The sequence below is a fragment of the Mastigoproctus giganteus genome, chromosome 13, assembly GCF_048544385.1.
Source record: "Mastigoproctus giganteus isolate SK-2022 chromosome 13, ASM4854438v1, whole genome shotgun sequence".
NCBI classification, from domain to species: Eukaryota; Metazoa; Arthropoda; class Arachnida; order Uropygi; family Thelyphonidae; genus Mastigoproctus; species Mastigoproctus giganteus.
Window position 1 is genome coordinate 109,524,968 of NC_143587.1, and position 20,261 is coordinate 109,545,228.

General features: G+C 40.4%; 1 protein-coding gene across 1 annotated transcript in view; it reads left to right on the forward strand.

The window, feature by feature from the left end:
• ND-ASHI (NADH:ubiquinone oxidoreductase subunit ASHI) overlaps nucleotides 1-20,261 on the forward strand; it is a 91,682-nt gene that overhangs the window by 69,611 nt on the left and 1,810 nt on the right. The gene's annotated exons all lie outside the window — the stretch shown is intronic.

Consider the following 20,261-nt stretch of genomic DNA (forward strand, 5'->3'; position numbering starts at 1 on the left):
AAGAACAAACCAGATTGGACCCTTATGTAATGGACATGGGATAGTATTAGAAACCCCAGCGGAAGTTGCAAATGAACTCAACAGTTACTTTGCATCAATTTTTACAGAAGAAAAAACCTTAATGTCAATGAGAAATTATGGGAGTGAAGTTGAAAAAAATGTAATTAATGATTCACATGTTTATTTAATAAAAAAAAACTTTCGAGCCTACAGGCCAGTAAGGCCCCTGGGGTTGATGGCATATACCCTATAATCTTAAGGGAGGCAGCAAGTGAGTGCATTGAACCATTGAGGCTAATTATGTGAGCATCACTGGACTCGGGAGTGATTCCGTTGGATTTGAAAGTGCCAATGTATTTCCAATACATAAGGGTGGTTCTAAGAGTGAAGTAGGAAATTACCAGCCTGTTAGTCTAACTTCAGTAGTAGAGAAAATCATGGAGACTATGGTCAGTTTTTGAATTCAGGATCATTTAGATAGAAATGGAATTCTGAAGGATACTCAGCATAGTTTTGTAAAGGGAAAATCGTGTTTAATTAATCTGGTCAGCTATTTTGACAGGGTCACTCATGAGCTGAACTTTGGGAATAATTTCGACATTGTTTATTTGGATTTAGCAAAGCATTTGACGCAGTCCCACATGAGCGGTTACTTTATAAGCTGGAACAGGTTGGAATCACAAGTAAAATCCTTAGGTGGATAGCTGGATGGCTTCAGGGCAGGAGACAGAGGGTTATGATAAATGGTTATTCCTCAGATTGGGTTGATGTAAGAAGTGGGATTCCCCAAGGATCAGTATTAGGATTACTGTTGTTTTGGATTTTCATAAATGACATCGATGAGGGATAGAGGGCGTGATGACAAATTTGCAGATGATGTAAAGATTGGTAGAGTAGTTAATGATCACCGCCAAGCAGAGCTGCTTCAGAATGACCTAGATTGACTTCAGGAATTGTCAGAAAAATGGCAGCTATGCCTTAATCCAGCAAAGTTAAGGTATTGCACTTGGGGAACAGTAACTCCAAAATAACTTATACACTTGGCAGAGTTGAATTAAAGCCAGTAATGGAGGAAAGAGACTTGGGTGTTACGATACAGTCAGACTTTAAGTTCTCTGAGCATTGTAGACAGATTGCAAGGAAGGCCCATGGTGTCCTGTCGATGATGTATCGGACAATTGCTAGTAGAGATAAGGACATCATAATCCCATTGTATAAGGCTGTTGTTAGACCACACTTGGAATACTGTGTTCAGGTATGGAGACCGCACCTAAAGAAAGACATTGTTCTTCTTGAAAGGGTCCAGAGACGGGTAACTTGTCTGGTGAGATCAGCAAAAGAGCATCTATATGAGGAAAGACTTTGAATATGTGGGTTGCAGAGCTTGGAAACTAGGCACCTTAGAGGAGACTTGATTGAGGTGTTTAAGGCTCTGAGAGGCATAAGCAAAATGAATGGGGATGAAATTTTAATGGTTATAAATGATTCTAGAACTAGGGGCCATAATTTCAAGTTACATTGGGAGATGTTTAGACTGGATTGCAGGAAGTTTTATTTGAGCCAGCAAGTTATAAATTACTGGAATAAGTTGCGTACTTGGGTGATAGAGGCTGACAGTTTGGGGAAATTCAAAGGTCAGCTGGATAATTACCTACGGGAGGAGGGAAACACTTAGGTTGTCCATTTCCTTCTTTCTTATTTATTAATTATTATTATTTTATTATTGTTATTTATTTTTTTATTATTATTATTTATTTTATTTATTTATTTATTTATTTTTTTGGCTTCTGCAGCATAAGACAGGCTTCCTTGCACCACGTAGCCATTGCTAATATTAATACTATTTTATACGAATTATTTAATTGTACACTAGTACAAAGAAAAATTCCATTCATTATATTTCATTGTACTGAAATTATTTTTTCAATAAAAATAATGCAGTAATACTTTTTTTTATTTATTTTACTGTACCAGTTTCATTGATGAGTTCCTGTAGTAAAGACATTTTTAATGGCTGCTGCTGTGACATTACCAGTGACACTATCAGTCTCAGAGTAGAGCGGCAGCAACTCATTATGTACCTGGTACATAATTTTTTTTGTGCAAAAAATCTGTCAATGACTTATTTTTTAGATTTTATTAAAATTATAAAAATATGACTTAATTTTGTTTTTTGAAAAAATACTTTACTTTTGCTTTTAAATGCTCACTTTAGAAAACTTACAACCTGAAAAGGATCACTGCTTTTCAATATTAAGGTGAATAAATAAATATAATGATACACCTAAAATTTAAAATATTTGAAAATTTTATTAAGTACAATACACAATAATGTTTATTGAACAAAACATAACATTTAATGAGATGATTGAAACTGAATATATATTTAGATAATTGTTCAAATTGTGGTTGAAAATTTGTTGACACCAATTCTCAATACCTAATGAAGATGCTCATCTGTTCTGTTTTTTTTTTTAAATATTTAATTTCATGTGAGAAAAAATTTGCTCGCAAACATATGTTGATCAGAACAATGTAGCCATTTTCTTTCTAATATCTCTTACTCTACACATAATTGTTTGTTGAGTATCATTGTTTACTTTCTAATGTTAAGTGTCTCGCTGATAGACAAACACATTGTACTGGGACAATCAGAAGTAATAGGAAAACATTTCCGAAAGAGGTTCGAGAAAAAAAGCTGAAGAAAGGGGAAACTTTATCAAGGTGTGCCCGTAGTGTAATGATTGCTAAGTGGAAGGACAGAAGAGATGTCAGTTACATATCTACAGAATACCAAAATGATATGGTGGAAATGCAGAACAAACGAGGCAAAATGAAATCAAAAACATTGCCTATAATTGAATATAATAGGTTTATGTCAGGCATTGACAAGTAAGATCAAATGCTTGCCTATTATCCTTGCGAAAGGAAAACCATTAGGTGGCCTACAAAAATATTTATGCATATTTTGCAACTAATAATGATGAATGCACACCATATCTATACTAAATATTCACAAAACAAGATGCAACTTTATGACTTTTCCATTTATCAGTGATCAGATCTTTATTGAAACAGCCATCTGATCTCCCTCATACTGTGCATGATGTACCTGAACTGGAATGTGCTCAAACCGTGGGAAGAAAGAAAAGGTGGAAAGATATTGAAGAAGCAATGCAAACATTGCTATTCCAAAGGGAAATGTAAGGATACAATCTATATCTGCAGTGTTTGTGAAGGATCACCCGGCTATTGCTTAGATTGTGTGAACATTATACATAAGTAACATTCTTACACATAGTATTTGTAATCTGTACTGGTGCATATCAATTTCTGATATCGATTAAATATACTGTTTCATTAACATAATTTATGTCTTCACATACGTCATTATGTGACATCACACAATGCCCGTAAATTATCATACAGTTATTTATTTTTTATTGAAATGTTTTTTTATACAGGGTGTCTCAAAAATATTGGTACAAACGTTTAGGGGAGGTAGGTAACATCTAAAGGAATGTGAATCGCATAGGAACCCATAACCGAAAACGTCACGGGAAAGTAGTAGCAGAGGCACAAGAGAGTAAATTAGTGGCAAACATTTATTTGACATAATATTAACAATGGAGTACGAGATGGATGCATTTCATGATGTTACAACAGATGCTCGAAGGTTCCACCATGAGATGCGATGCATGCGTGTCACCGATGCAGCATGGATTGGTTGACACGGTCGAACACACCTGGAGTTTCTTTGACAGTAGCAGCAGCGCAGATGAGTCTCACAATGAGATCCATTTCCGTCTCCACAGCCGATTCATTCACGATAGATTTGAGGGTCTCCCACAGAAAGAAATCAAGGCTCGATAAATCAGGTAAGTGTGGGGGCCAGGCAATGGGTCCACAATGGGCAGTCCATCGACAGCCAGAACGCCTGTTCACATGGTCACGAACACATCTTCCATAATGGGCAGGTGCCCCATCATGTTGAAACCAAATGTTGCGTCTCACATTTGCAGGAACATCGTCAAGTAACCCTGGTAGAACTTGTTCAAGAAACATCCGATATTTAGCGGAGTTCATGCGGGATGGTAACAGGTATGGGCCAACTAAGCAGTCACCGACCATACCTGCCCACACATTTATTGCGAAGCGATGTTGTGCTGCATGGGGGCGCACACTGTGTGGGCCCTCTGCTAATCCATACACTAGGTGCATGTCTGCCAGCTCACAATTCGTATATCGATGCATGCTCTTCATGCGGCGACTACTGCTTGAATGAGTAAACCAGAAATTTTCCCTCTCGCGAACTGATGAACAGCGCTGTGTACCAACTTATGGTGAAGTTTCCGGTTATGGGTTCTTATGCGATTCACATTCCTTTAGATGTTACCTACCTCCCCTAAACGTTTGTACCAATATTTTTGAGACACCCTGTATATATTTATATTTAGAAATTTTTTCACTAAATATAAATTATTCTCTCTCTCTCTCTCTCTCTCTCTCTCTCTCTCTCTCTCTCTCTCTCTCTCTCTCTCTCTCTCTCCCCCCGACATGAATTTTATGTTATGTACTCGTTAACTATTAAGAGATTGCCTCTTTTTTTTTTTTTTAAGAGTCCATTTGTCTTTGAAATTAAATATTTTCTTTTACAACAAAAATAATACGTATTTCTCAATGTTACCATGTTTTTTGTTTTATTATTTACATACTATATTGTTATGTTTTTGTGTCACGCGCCAGCGCGTGATGCAGCATTTACAGCCAAATTTGACCTCCAGTTCCTATCACGCGCTGGCATGTGAATCTCAAAATCTTTTTGAAACACTTGAATATTGATATGGTATACCTAACAATCCCTTATTATCAATTTTCAAGCTTTATGGTTATGGAAGCACAGTCAGCTTCTGGCGACAGTCTCCTCCTTCTATGCCATGCTACGACGATGGCATGCTGACTCATGACCGGCAGCGAACGTGTTAACAGAGGATTCTTTATTCTCTTATAAATGGTTATAAATTTTTAGTGCCTTTTTGTTTAATTACATTGCCATCTGATGGGATCTGTTTTTTACTGCCATCATCAATCCAAATACTGAGTGCTTTTTCCATTTTCTTATTTATTGGCGCTCGGGGATGAGCTGTCATATTTGCAGAAATTAAAAATCCTGCAGCAACAGCAGTTCTAATTTTCTGTTCATTTTTCTTTATGGTCTGGATTATTTCATTTAAATTTAAACTTTTTGCAATGTATGATACCTTCTCCCCTTTTTTAAGATGATCCAAAATTTGTATCTTTGATTCTAGAGAAATAGTTTCTTTTGAGGGGTGCTTTTTTTTACTTTCTAGTGGGAGCCGCCTCCATAGCCAGGTGGGAAGGAGCAGCAGTGCGTAGCACACGCTTCTTGATTAGACCTGGGTTTGACCCCGTCACCACCAAATACGGAGGATGCAGAAATGTCCGGGAATGACCACCGCATATCCCGGAGCAATATGGCCTTAGTTGCTAATGTTCCTAAAAACCAAAAAAACTTTCTAGAGGGCAGAATTTAGGTAGGGCTGGAATTTAATTCAAAACAAAGAAAGAAATTATTTCAGTCTAGTTCTTAAGAACAAAGTTTAATAATTACATACCTGGAAAAATTTAAAAACAACCAAATAAAAACCAAAATAACCTAACAAAAATCTTAAAAGTCACGAACTCCACGCTTCGAAATCATAATTTGTTTTTTTCTCAAACAAGCACAAGTTCGATAACACGAGGATTTTCCAACAAAATAAAATACGGAGATTCTGCAATAATTTGTTTGCTTAACTACTAGCAAATCAACAGTGGGGATTCACGAAAGAGAATGGAAATGTTTAAAAATTATATCCAACATAATAGCAGGGTTTCCCCTGCAAAAAAGCTAAAAATTACTGTGTTATGTGAGGTTTGCCGCAATTCTCTAATCATTAGAGCAAAATCGTGTTATATAAGTACCATGCAAGGATTGTGAGGCGCCTCCGTAGCCAGGTGGGAAGGAGCAGCAGTGCATAGCACAGGCTTCTTGATTAGACCGGGGTTCGAGCCCGTCACCACCAAATACGGAGGATGTGGAAAGGTCAGGGAATGACCTGCCACATATCCCGGAGCAATATGGCCTTAGTTGCTAATGCTCCAAATAACTAACTAACAAGTGCAAGGATTGCTGCAATTTATCAGTCATGTTAGAGTGAAACCATATTGTAGAAGTACCGTGTTATAAGGGGATTTCCTGTGTATTGAAAAAATAAGTGTTTTAGCCTTTCTTCTTCTGAAAATAAAAAGTATCACAGGTTACTTTTATATTGTTTATAACAAAAACATTATAGCAGCAAAATTGAAATCTCTTATCAAATCTGGTAATGGTCAACAGATATTTCCAATTTATTAGATAATACTATTTCAGAAGATGACATTTTATTTCAGTGCAGCTGGGCAGACAATTTTGTAACTTTTGTTTTAAAGATGGTGGATTGCAATAGAAGTACTCTGTCAAGATGTTGCCACCCCCCCCCACAGTATTGTAAATTTAATTTGGATCAGATATGAACAAACAAATGAGGTGGCATAGCTAAGTGGTACTATTTCAAGATTGTAATGGAAGTCACTTTTAAATTCAAGTATGTTTCTTTCAGTTCTATTTTCATTGTGGTTTATGCATTGCACATTTTTTCTGATAAGGCTTGTATATTTCAAGTTAGTTCCTTTTGACTTATAATATTGTGCGTAAATTTATTTTTTCGGTATGTGGTCTAAATTTTCATTAGTATGCTGCTTTTTTTTTGAGAAAAGTGGATAAATATCTTTCTGATATTTTAATATGTGCATTTTTTTATTTTACATGTGTAGATCATGGAATGGAAACCTTTTCTTAGGTCAACTGCTACCAAGATTCTTCCTTCATTTGTTCATTCCTTCCCTATGGCCTGAGCCATGGTTCTTCTCAAATAATACTGCTTAAAGGTGAAAATGACCCTGTGATCCATAGGCTGGGGTAGAGACAGTGTTTGGGGGAAGGAATGCTACTTTAACTTGAGGGTGAGAATTCACAATGCATTAAATGACATGTCCTAAATATATGTCACTTTGGTACAAAATACCACTGTATTCCCCTGCCATAATTTTAGAAAGCAGATGAGGAAACCTATGGCTTCTAAATCTGCACTATTAACTTCTGTAAATTTTATTATGCAGTCCTGTGCAGATCTTGTATCTTTAAAAACCACTCCCAACTTGCATTAAATGGATGAAAATTACTATCCTCCTTCCCCTCCCATACAAGTTTTCAGATTCTTGCAAATATATTTTGTTTTCTCTTGAATCATTAGCCGGTTAAATGGAATTTAATTCATCAATCCATGTTTGCTTTTTTTTTTTTTTTTAATTATGTCGCTAGAGGCATGGGGGGTGGAAGTACTTAGCACTGCCCAAACCCATTTTTGTGTTTCACACTTTATACACTCATTGATCACCCCATCCTTAATAATGGACTATGTGCATAGCTTGTAGTATAAAAAGCTGAACAGCTTCATGCACTAGAGCAGTGGTAATTTGCATATGGGACATAGTAAAGATATCATGGAGTTTCAAAAGGGCGTGATTGTGGGAGCTAGTGCATCAGGTTCTTCCTTATCAGAAACAGCACATCTTGTCAGTTGCTCTCAGCCTGCTGTGGTTAAGGTGTACATAAAATGATGTTGAACGGGTCAAACCACCTCCCACTGACAGAACTGTAACTAGAACACCTGGTTATGCAAGGTGGGTATTTATGGTGACCAAAGGATGCAACTCATTATATGGGCTGAATGGCAGGTCACTATGCAACAGTTGACTTTGCAATGCAATATGGGATATGCAAGAACAGTATCCCAAATGATGTGCTGCATGCTCAGACATTTGGGGGATCACAGCAGGTGACCCAAGAGAGACCCTTTCTGCACTGCTAATCATTATCATCAACAGCAAATGCTGTGGTGTTAACAGCATTCTGGAGGACTGGAAATGAGTGTTCTAGTTGGATAAGTCCAAATACCTGGGCAACATGCCGATGTGGTGCCCACTATCCAAGATGGACAAAGGAAAACACAAAAAATATGTGACACCAAATATGGAAAGAGTGACTCGCTCTAAAAGCGAGAATAAGGATCCTGCTGAACAACCTGTGATACAGGTAGACAACATCGGGGAGAAACCCCCGGACAAATCTCAGGGCACCTCGTTAGACCTGACACTACCGCTGGGCACGGCCCTGGAACAGTCCCTTGCCCTGCGAACGGCACTAGAGAGCTTATTCAAGGAACAAACAAACAGGGTTTCAGCAGTCCTTAGGGCAGAGATAGTCTCCATCTGGATGAAGATGGAGACGATATTAGTCCAGACGCAACTTGAAAAGGAGATTGCCCAAGCCAAGCTAGAGGTCCTCCAAATCAGTGGAACGAACCAAATGCCACAGCGCATTCCCACATACTCACAGACGCTGAGGAACAACATAAATATCACAATTGTGAATACAGGATGCCCCAAAATGGGGCAGAAGAAAACCCTGCTAACCAGACCCCACCTGGTAGTTTTGAAACCAGCAGCACCGGAAACACACAAGCAGTTAAACAGACCATCATGGACAATCTGAAGGACGACTTTAAACACACAAAAATAAAATCCATCAGGAAAACGAGAAATGTTGGTGTGATCATTCAAACTGAAACGGAACAAGACATACAGGGGATACTAAAAAACTCCAAAATATCCTCGCTGGGGCTGCTTGCCGAACCGTCTAGGGAAAAAGGGCCCTGCATAATGATACATGACATAGATAATGATATCACCACTGAAGAGTTAGTCCAAGAAATCTACAGGTAAAAATCTCAATGAATTGCAACGGGACGGAACGCCAGAGCAGCACATCACACTGAGGTTCAAGACCAGGGCCAGGACTGGGGGTGCTGTCAACTGGGTCCTGGAGCTGTCCACAGTTGCCTGGAAATCCATAAAGCAACAGAAAAGGGTATATGTAAATTGGGGCAGTCACCACTACAGGGAGTATGTGGCTGTCCCCAAATGCTTCAGATGTTGTCGTTTTGGCCACACGACACACACCTGCAGGCAAACGGACTCTACATGTGGCCACTGTGCCAAAGATGGCCACGAATATAAAGACTGTCCAAACAAAGCTGAAGCCCCGGTCTGCATCAACTGCAAATCCCTGAAGCTGCCACATGACCACTCAATAAGGGATAGCGCCTGCCCAACATACAATAAAGGAAGGAGTACACAACAGCTATGGATAGATTATGGGGAGTAATCCAAAACAATACAATCACTTTGGGATAAAAATTGCATAACATAATGCACAGCATTCTAAGACAGTTGCTGCTCAGCTAGTTAAGAAATCTAGTGAAAAAAACCTGGACATGCTCATACTCCAAGAGCCGTATACACATAATAAGAGAAGTAAGAGGTTACCCTCTAAAGTTCAAGATTGTCCAAGTGGAAGGAGACACTCCTTGGGCGGCTGTCGTGGTTTGTAACCCAGACCTCATGGTTACAAAAGTAACCGACCTTTGCACAAACTGGGCAGTATGTGCCCACATTACCTCATCGCTGGGGGAATTTTACGTCTCTTCAGTATATGCCAGACCGGGAGAGGACATTCTTCCCATCACAACATATCTGCAAACCTTACAGTGCCAGCTTCCGAGTGCCAAAATTATTATTGGAATGGATGCAAATTGCAGGTCCCCGGCCTGGCATAGTGAGATGCCAGATAGGAGAGGTACACACAATGGACGCGACTGGAGGAGTGCATAGCAAGCAGTAGCTTTACTGTCCTGAACCTACCAAATCAACTTCCCACGTTTTCAAGTACAATGTGGGAAGCAAACATTGATCTTACCCTTGCAAGCCGCACAATAGCAGGACACCTCACCCCCTGGGAGGTACAGGACCATTGGACCACATCTGATCATAGGGTTATAACCCTCAGTCTGAGGGCCGACCGGGCTAGCCGAGTGGGTAAAGTACCTGCCTGGCAACCCAAAGGTCGCGGGTTCGATTCCCGCCTCGGGCTTGGATCAAAGTACTGCAAAACCTTGGGAGATGCAATATGGCCACAGAAGCCGATGCGCCAACAACTACCAAATCAAAAAAAAAAAAAAAAAAAAAACCCTCAGTCTGCACCGAACCCTAATTCCAAGACAGATCGTCAGATTTCTCTCGCCAAGGTATGCCATTCCCAAAGCCGACTGGATCTCTTCGAATGGACGCTGATGATGGGAGCAGAAAATATCCGTACTGAAGGCCAAAACTTAAATGACCTCCAGCAGCAGGTGACAAAATTAATCACGGACGCAGCGGACATAGCCATAAAAAAGAAACACCTGGCTCCCAGAGCTGTTCCCTGGTGGTCACCAGAACTAACTGACCTCAGACACAGAGCAAACAGAGCCCGAAAAGCATTCCAACGAGCACGCAGAACCTGGCCACAGGCGGAGCTGGATGAGTTAAGGCAGAGGTATCGCGAGGCAAGAAATAACTACACGGCCAAGATTAAGCAGAAGAAAAAAGAAACATGGGAAACTCTGGTCAGTGCAAATGGCAATGCTGACCCATGGGGAATTGTTTATAGAGTTGTCGCTAACAAGCTCCCAAGAGGGGAAGTGGTTACAGCCACCGAAACTGCACCGGGAAGTTATACCAGAACCTGGAAATCATCAATTGACAACATATTAGACCACATCTTCCTACCTAAAACTGAACCCCAGACTGAGGAACAGAGAAAACTCTATGAAGAAAACTCCTCTTATTGTACCACGGCAGTTGAGCCCCCCCCTTTACAATCATGGAGCTGAGCATAGCAGCAGCAAACATTAAAAACGGGAAAGCCCCTGGTGACGACATGATTGAACCAGAGATGCTCAAAAAGGCAGTAGAGAAGATACCAGACATCATTCTAAATCTCTTCAATCGCTGTCTTTCAGAAGGCTATTACCACTAATAAGTGGAAAACAGCAAGAATAAGACTTATACTTAAGAATCCAACCAAACCCCAGGATAAGCCAACATCGTACAGACCCATAGCTTTGCTTTCTACCTTGAGCAAACTTTTTGAGCGGCTTCTATACCATAGATTAGAGACTCACTTCCAGGAAGTGAACATGATGTCGCCGAACCAGTTCGGCTTCAGAAGAGGACACTCGGCGGCAGACGCTTTGGAAAACATAATTGAGGCAGCAAAAAACCGCGACATGAAGTATTTTCTCCTCATATCAATAGACTTTGCTGGCGCTTTTGATTCTCTCTGGTGGCCCGGAATCCTGGCCAGACTTCGGCGCACCCAAATTCCAGGCAACCTTTTCTGCTGCCTTAGATCATACTTGGATGACAGAAGGATTACAGTGACTGCTCCCTTTGCCACTCTCTCCAGGCAGGTCCACAGAGGCTGCCCCCAGGGATCAGTTCTGGGGCCCCTTCTGTGGACTCTTGTGCTGGATGAGTTCCTCAATATGGAAATCCCTAATATAAGAACGCAGGAATACGCCGATGATCTTATACTGATGCTGCAGGCTAATAGCAGGACACAGCTGGAGACCCATGCAAATCAGGCCATTTCTGTTCTGCAAGACACAGCAGGACACAGCTGGAGACCCATGCAAATCAGGCCATTTCTGTTCTGCAAGAATGGGCAAATGGGAACCTACTGAACATCTCACCGGAAAAAACACATTCAATACTCCTCAAGGGCTCCCTTGATCCCAGGAGGCCTCCCCAGATCAAGATAAATGGAACAACCATTAAACTCCAAACAGAAGTCAAGTATCTTGCCGTTATCCTCGACAGACACCTCAGCTTCACACCGCATATTAGTTACCTCAGAGTAAAATTCAGGAAATATTCCGGCCTATTCACTAGAGTTACACGCAGAGACTGGGGTCTGAAGAAGACGGCACTCGCCATCCTCTACAAGGCATTCTTCATCCCGGCACTGGCTTATGCAGCTGGAGCTTGGTATGCTAAGGCAAGCACTGCTGTTAACAGAAGGAAATTGGAAACCATCCATCGAATAATTCTCCTCACAACAACCAGAGCATGCTGCACGGTGAGCACCCACGTTCTCCAGGTCCTTGCGGGATGTCTCCCTCTGGACTTAGACATTGTCGGCCGTGGGCTGCTGCACCAACACGCCAAAGGAAGGGTAATCACACATTTGGGATACACTACGGACCCAACTCTGACTAGACCACAGGAAAAAAGACGTCTTACAGACCACATGAGAACAGTGTGGCAGAATCGATGGAATGACTCCACTAAAGGCCGCATAACTAGAAGCTTCATACCAGACATTGGACATGTTTACCCTATTTCCCCGACCTGGTACTCTCCTGGACTTCATACCACTGATCTGCTGACAGGGCATGGCTCCTTCAGGAAGAAGCTACACGATTTTGGAATCTCGGACATAGCACAGTGTAGATGCGGACAAGAAGAAACTTGGGAGCACCTGCTCTATGAATTTAATATATATGAAGACCTCCGTGGCCTGCTGTTTACCAAACTACGCTCCATCCTTAGAAATCAGGAGGACATAGTGCTGCACGAAGAAGAAAACTATAAGGCTTTCACGCTTTTTGCTCAAACTCTCTTCGCGAGGCAAAGAGCACTCCCACCACCCTGAAACAAACTTCAGACTTTGGACCACCGATGGACAGAAAGAACACACCTGGCCATTGACTGCAGTTGAGCTGTGTGACTACAGGACTTGAACACAAGTGATGGGGACAATCTACAGCAACTGAAAGACAACTGAGTCCTAACTGGATGCAACCAAACACTGGGACCTAGATGTAGTTGGCCTGTCACGTGCAGGTGACGCATCCTGGCCTATGCCGAGACTAAGTCCACCACCTGGAGAGTCAAAGTGAACGACTTAGATTGCAGCCTTGCTGCCAACTAGCCAAATGGCGACCCAGATCAGACACCTTTCCGGGCCTGCTTTATCTCCTTTTCCCAGTGGGGGGACACCCCTGTCTCCCTGCAAAACCCACTTTCCCTCTGGTGTGGCATGGGCATGCCCACTGAACATTTGGAGGCCACCTCCTCTATCGGTCCCTTTCTTCTTTTTCTACCCTCCAGCCTTCCTTTTCCCCACCCAAATCTGTCTACCTTCACAGTGCACAGCCCCACATGTCAAAATTGTAACTACACGAAAATTGCTTGCCTGACCCTTTTCGGCCAAAAATAAAACTCATCCGGCATACAATCCATTCTCGCTCTTAAGGCAAATCTCTATGACCAAACAAAGCACCAACAGCGATTAAACCAATGTCTTTTTTTTTTATATATATATATATATAGGTCCTAGCCATTGAAATCTGAGGAAAGTAGGTGGCAGGACCTGCCAGAGTACTGATTCCTTATTGGTAACACCTGGCTAGCCTCCACGTGGCGCGGTATGGGCAACGTCGGGTCCCATCAGGGGTCCGATGGCCAATAAGCCAGATGAACAATGGGCACAACAGACTACACTATACACGATACACACACTTTAAATCTCTGCTGGTACTGTCACTCGATACAGAGAACACCGCGGAGATGGGAGAAATCCCAGGAGCCGCAAGACCCTCAACATACCAAATATCCAAGGTGGATGCTTAATGTGGAGCATGTTTTGCTGTCAAGAACTAGAACACCTGTGCACATGGACTGTTTCATTAATAAGGTCACGGGCAGCTCTTAGGAAACCACGTGCACGCTGCAATGTTGCATTTTTTTCCAGGACCAAAACAGAATCTTCCAAAACAATAATGCACTATGCACAAGTAGTTCAAGGAACACAATGAAGATATCAATGAAGATATTCATTGGAACACCTGTGGAAAGTTTTGGAATGGGAAGTGGGATGTATGGACAACATCACGTATTCCAGCACTGTCAAAAACCTTGCAGGAAGCATGGTTGCAGATCCCTATGACAGACATCTAGGTGTATAGTGGCTGTTATCTGTGCAAATGGTGCTCTGAGCTGGCGAGGGGAGTGTACAGTTATAACAGTTGTTTACAAGGATAACATCATAGTGCATCAAAGATGTACGTTAACGAGATGTACAGTAACTAAAGCTAGATGTTTATGAAATGAATTAAGAAGTTTTGGAGAGGTTTAGTTCTTTCAGTAAGTCTGTTCTGTTAATTTGCTGATGCTTGAGGCTGCCAAATGGTGGGCTCAACTGTCAGTAGAGTAGCAGTGATAAAATCAAAACTGCTGTCTGGCAGTGATTAGGGATGCTTTCGCATGTGAAATGCAAGAGAATCTATTTTGTTGTGTTTCAATATATTGTATAAGTCTTCTATTTTTCTCTTACTATGTTTCCCAGATAAATTAGTTTTTAATGTCAACAGAAACATTTATTTTTTTCTTTTAATCACAATTAATTAAAAAAAAACTGCAAACAGTAAATTGCTTTTCTGTACATCTAACTAGATTAGAATCTTTAATTGTAGTATGACCTACATACAATTAGTCCTGTCACAGCATGGTTGTGTCAGGGGTTTACAATACATATTTACATCATACTGAAAACAGAGATAAACATACAAAGTGATCTATATGAGAAATACATACATGTTATATGATATACATCGAGACTATTCAGGCAAAAGCACAGTTCTAAATTTTCAGTTCAGCAAGGATTCTCTTCCTGTATCTTTTGTTGTTGATTGCTTCTTGGAGGTCCCTGTCAATCACTTGTGGTGAGGGCAGCATTTGCTTTGGCAGAAATCTGTTAGTTAGTACTAGCCAGTTATGGTTTGCTAGTAACCAACAAAATATTTCTATCAATAAAAAAAAAAGTCCTAACTACAGTCACTCATTGAGGTCGTGTGGTACAAGGTTTGGTGTCCTTTAAATGTGCTCTGAAATTACCAAAAAATATCAGTTTTCTACATAACTGGCCCTTAGTTTCCATGTTTCATTTAACCATTGGTCTGGGAACAAATTCCGAACCATCAAGTCTAAAATCAAGCCCCAGGGGCATACCCTATATATATTTCTTGTAAATTAATTAAACTTATTTTAATTTTTACCTTAAAAAATTTTTACCTGATTAGTTCACAAAACTGCAGAACGGGTTCCAGATAGATTGTATCAAACTAAATGCATAGTTGATTTCCTGGAACTGATAAATATCACTAATTATTAAATAATCACAGCACACTCTTTGAGCCAGCAATTCACTAATGACACACAATATAATACAGCAGAATTGGCTGCCATGGTAATCAAAAATTATACATAGGGCACCAATTGATGTTTTAGCATGACAGGATTAAACCAGAGACTGACGTAAGGCAGACACAGCAGTGAAAGTGTTATCATAGTACAGGTTGATCATCACTAATCTGGTAGCGTTGGGACCTGTGGGGTGCCGAATTAGTGAGTTTGCCGGATCATCAGTGGTTATTTTAGCACATACAGTTTACCCAACAGCTAACCACCTTTAACACGTTGACTGCCAAGCTAGTTTAAGAAAAAAATTCCTCGGAGGCCAAAAAATATTTAGCAAATAATTTGATTATAATTCTAAAATAAATATTGTAATGTCAGTGTTGTCGTTTTTTCGCTTAAAATATCAAAAAAGTCTTTTTTTTTTATGTTGCATATATACAAAAGTTTGTACAGGTGTGTTGTAAAAAAGCAAAAGAAAATTACTAAAATAAGAGGAACTGAGAGAAATTGCTGGAATTTACAATTAAGCAGAGTTAAACTTCTCACAGACACTGCTGTCAAGTTTTTTTCAGAAGTTCAACTTTATCTGTTATGGGCAATGTACGGTGTTTGTGCTTTAAACCACGAGAGACACTTCCTTTATGCATTAGAACCATGGCTGGGGCTAAATGTGAGCAGGTTATAATAATAAATGCAGAAAAAGAAGTGGGAATGGTTTGCTAGTGTAAACGAGTTCGGGCCAACTGCTGATGCAACTTGCATCGTGCCAACCGGTGATGCAGGTTGCAGCACAGAGTACTCTGTGCTGCAACCTGCATCACCGGTTGGCACGATGCAAGTTGCATCAGCAGTACTCTGTGCTGCAACCAATGCCACGAAAACAGTAGCGGCAGTTGGTGCGCCGACCCGGGAAATTTGAAATTACGTTTGCAGAAATTATGTCCGAATTAGCGGTGGAACCAGATTAGTGATATAGACCTGTATAAATATGTTCATTAGCATGTCTCAACTGGCTGATCCAGGTTCCTGCTAGAAGTTCAAACCAGTAGGTTTGATCTTGTGGAATATCTAGCAGTGGATCTCTAAACTATTTAAAGCTGTATCCACAAAATGTAAGGAATACTGGAGCTTTGTCTTGGAGACCAAACGGCAGAGGATTTCACCACTGCTAGTCTTTAAGGAAAGTGGGGTTAATGTATCACCACTATTCTTAATGTGATGAGAGTTATCTACCATGTTATATTGTCTTTTATCACAGGGGCTCAGTCAAGTTTCTGTAAGGTGTGTGGATGCCACCAGCATACTAGATATTTACAGTATTTTTAGACTTTTCACATAAGAGTATATACAGTGTCCCTCCCCAGAAAATTTTTTCAGCCAGGTAGCATTATGAAGTAGCTGGGTGGGAAAGTGTAATACTTCACAATATTATAAAATTTTCTGTTATTTATAAATGATTCAGAGCAAAAATTGATTGCATAATTTAACACTATATGCTCCTGTCACATTGACCTTGATTGCATAGTATGTTCGAATTAATACTGATCATGATCATACAGGACTGTGAGAATCGTTTAAATTTTAGCCGGGTGGTACACCCATTCGATAGGTCCTGGGAGAACAGGGTATTATATCCTTGGTTCTTGGGGCTCACAAAACGAACGTACTTGAACATAATGTTGACCTGAATAATGAGACCCTCAGCTATCATTACTATAAAAAAGTTTGAAACAAATCTTTGCAAGCTCAACATGAGAAAACATGTTGAAACGCTCCTGGAAGCTGCAATAAAGTTTCAGATAATTCTGCAAAACAGAATTATCTTTAAGATAATAAAAATAGGTATTTCAGAGACTGCTGGGAGTCTGCGGTACAAGTAAACAGATGAGTTGTGTTAGAGTACCTAAGAATAGGAACAGGTGCATGTATACTTGCGTGTACACCAGTGTTAGGAGTTTGGTAAATAAATTTGATGAATTTGAGGTATTGCTCAAAACATCAAAGGCAGATATTGTTGGGATATCAGAGACATGGTGTCACACAGATATAAGGAATGCACAACTGGAATTTGGAGAGTACAATGTGTACAGAAAGGATAGAAAGAGAGGAGGGGTTATGCTATTAGTTAAGAAACACATAAAATCCAAGGCGCCTCCGTAGCCTGGTGGGAAGGAGCAGCAGTGTGGTGTAACACACGTTTCTTGATTAGACAGGGGTTCGAGCCTGTCACCACCAAATACGGAGGATGCGGAAAGGTCACAGAATGACCACCGTATAGTCTCGGAGCAATATGGCTTAGTTGCTACTGCTCCTAAAAACCGAATAACAATATAAAATCCAAGGAAGTGAAGCCAGTCGACATCACTAGACAGTGCAGTGTTGAGTCAGTTTGGTTTCACGTAAGCATTGGGAGATCAAAATTGAGAGTAGGAGTGTGCTATAGGCCTAATGACTCTGATGAGTATAATAAGGAACTGTACAGGGAATAGTGGGCCAGTAAATCAGAGAATCTTATAATGGGGGATTTTAATTTTCCAGATATTGACTGGAATTTGTGGGTTGGTCACTCACACACTAGCAAGACTTTTGTGGATTTAATGGATGACTGTTTTCTACATCGCCATGTTAGGGAGGCAACTAGAGGGAGTAATACTCTTGATCTGATTATCAGTAGTGATTCTTCATGCATTAAGAATCTGCAGATAAAGGAACCACTAAGTGGCAGTGATCACAGTGTGCTGAAGTGGAATTTACTCAAAGAGGTAACTACCATCAGGGGTAAAGGGAAGGGTTTTTGCTTTCGTAAAGGCGACTACGATGCTCTACGACAGTATTTAAATTCTATACAGTGGGACCAACTGATGATGTTACCAACAGCAAATTCAAAATGGGAAACACTCAAATAATTTATCTTGGAAGCTACTAGGCTTTACATACCAACTGAGAAATATTGTTCAAGGTTTAGGCCTAAATGGATGTCAGATGAACTAATGAGACATATGGCAGAGAATAAAAATGCATGGGAAACATAAATTAATGACTGACATGGAAGCCTATGATAGACATAAGCTGGTCTGTAACCAAGTTACAAAGGAGGTTAGACAGGCAAAGCCAGACTATGAGAAATGCTTGGCAAAGGATGCAAAGAAAAACAGAAAAGAGTTCTTTACCTATGTAAACTCTAGAAGGAAAGGGATGAATCATATTGGTCCACTGGATATTCATGGTTCAACTGTTGATGATCCTGCTCAGGTGGCTAACAAACTAAATGAGTATTTTGCATCTACATTCGCACATGAGGAGTTATTCAGGAAGGGGAATGCCAGAGGTGAAGTAAACTCTGGCAGTGAGCTAGATGATTTTGTAATAACTGAGGGGAAATTGTTGAGGATAAACATAAAAAAGGCACCTGGGGTGGATGGGATCTATCCAGTTATATTAAAGGAGGCAGCAAATCTTTAGCCTTAATTATGAGAGCTTCTTTGAACTCAGGTGAGGTACCCATAGACTGGAGATGTGCAAATGTGACCCCAATTCACAAAGGAGGATTAAAGGCTGACACAAGTAGCTTCTGTTCCAGGAAAATTAATGGAGGCACTGGTTAAAGAAGCACAGTAGGATCATTTGGACAAGACTGCAGTTATAGCTCAGACACAGCATGATTTTGTTAAGGGAAAGTCTTGCCTGACCAATTTGATTGGATACTATAATACAGTCACAAAAGAACTGGATGCAGGGAATAACTTTGATATTATATATTTGGATCTTAGAAAGGCTTTTGATACTGTTGCACATGGAAGACTGCTGCACAAATTGGAGCAGTGTGGCATTGGAGGCAAATTGCTGCTTTGAAGAAAGGGATTGTTGAGGGGGAGAAGACAGTGGTAATCAATGGACACTGCTCATCATGGATTAATGTTATTAGTGGAGTCCCCGAGGGTTCAGTGTTGGGTCCATTGTTGTTTTCTGTATTTATAAATGATATTGATGATGGTATATTAAGCTTAACGTCCAGGTTTGCAGATGATACAAAAGTTGGCAGAGTTGTTAAGGACACTACTGACAGTATGGTGCTGCAACAGGATCTGGAAAGGTTGAGCAGATGGGCTGAGAGGTGGCAAATGAAGTTTAACAATGACAAATGTAAAGTACTACATATGGGAAATAGTAATCCCAGAGCAATGTATCAACTCTGTGGTACTACACTGAAAGTGGTAGAGATTGAAAAGGACCTGGGGGGTAATTGTTCAGGCAGATATTAAGTTTTTCGGACAGTGCAGACAGGCTGCAAGGCAATGGTCAGGCCACACCTTGAGTACTGTATACAGGTCTGGAAGCCTCATTTTAAGAAGGATGTAGAGCTGTTGGAACAAGTACAGAGAAAGGCAACAAGATTAGTGAATAGAACAAAGGGTTGCTTTTACGAAGAAAGGTTTAAGTTTTGCACATTACAGTGTCTGGAGACTAGGCACCTGCAAGGTGATCTGATAGAGGTGTATATAAAGCCCTGAATTGTTTGAGAATGCTCAATGCCGATGGGATTCTTCCTCTTGCTCAGAATAATCACCTGGGAGGACATAAATTCAGATTGAGGAAAAACAGATGTAGGATAGATGTGTGTGAATTTGCCTTTAGCCAGCGGGTAGTTGGTTGGTGGAACAGACTTCCACCCCTTGTTGTGGAGGTTGATAGCCTAAATAAATTTAAGGCTCAGCTGGACAGGTATTTCGAACGAACGGAGGGGTGAAATGGAAGTGGGTTTTTTTTTTTTTTTTTTTGGCTGATGCTGCATAAGCTTGCTTTCTTGCATCATATGCTTCTACTAATGCTAATACAGCACATCCAGTAGAGACAATAACTAGATTTTTAATAATTAAGTAAGTTAAGACTAATTCATAGCTTTCAGGGTAAACGAATCCCTCCTTCAGCAAATGAATAAAAGCATACAGAATACTAACAAAATATAGACGTTAAGATAGAATAAAACAAATACTAAATGAGTTGTGCGAACTCAGATG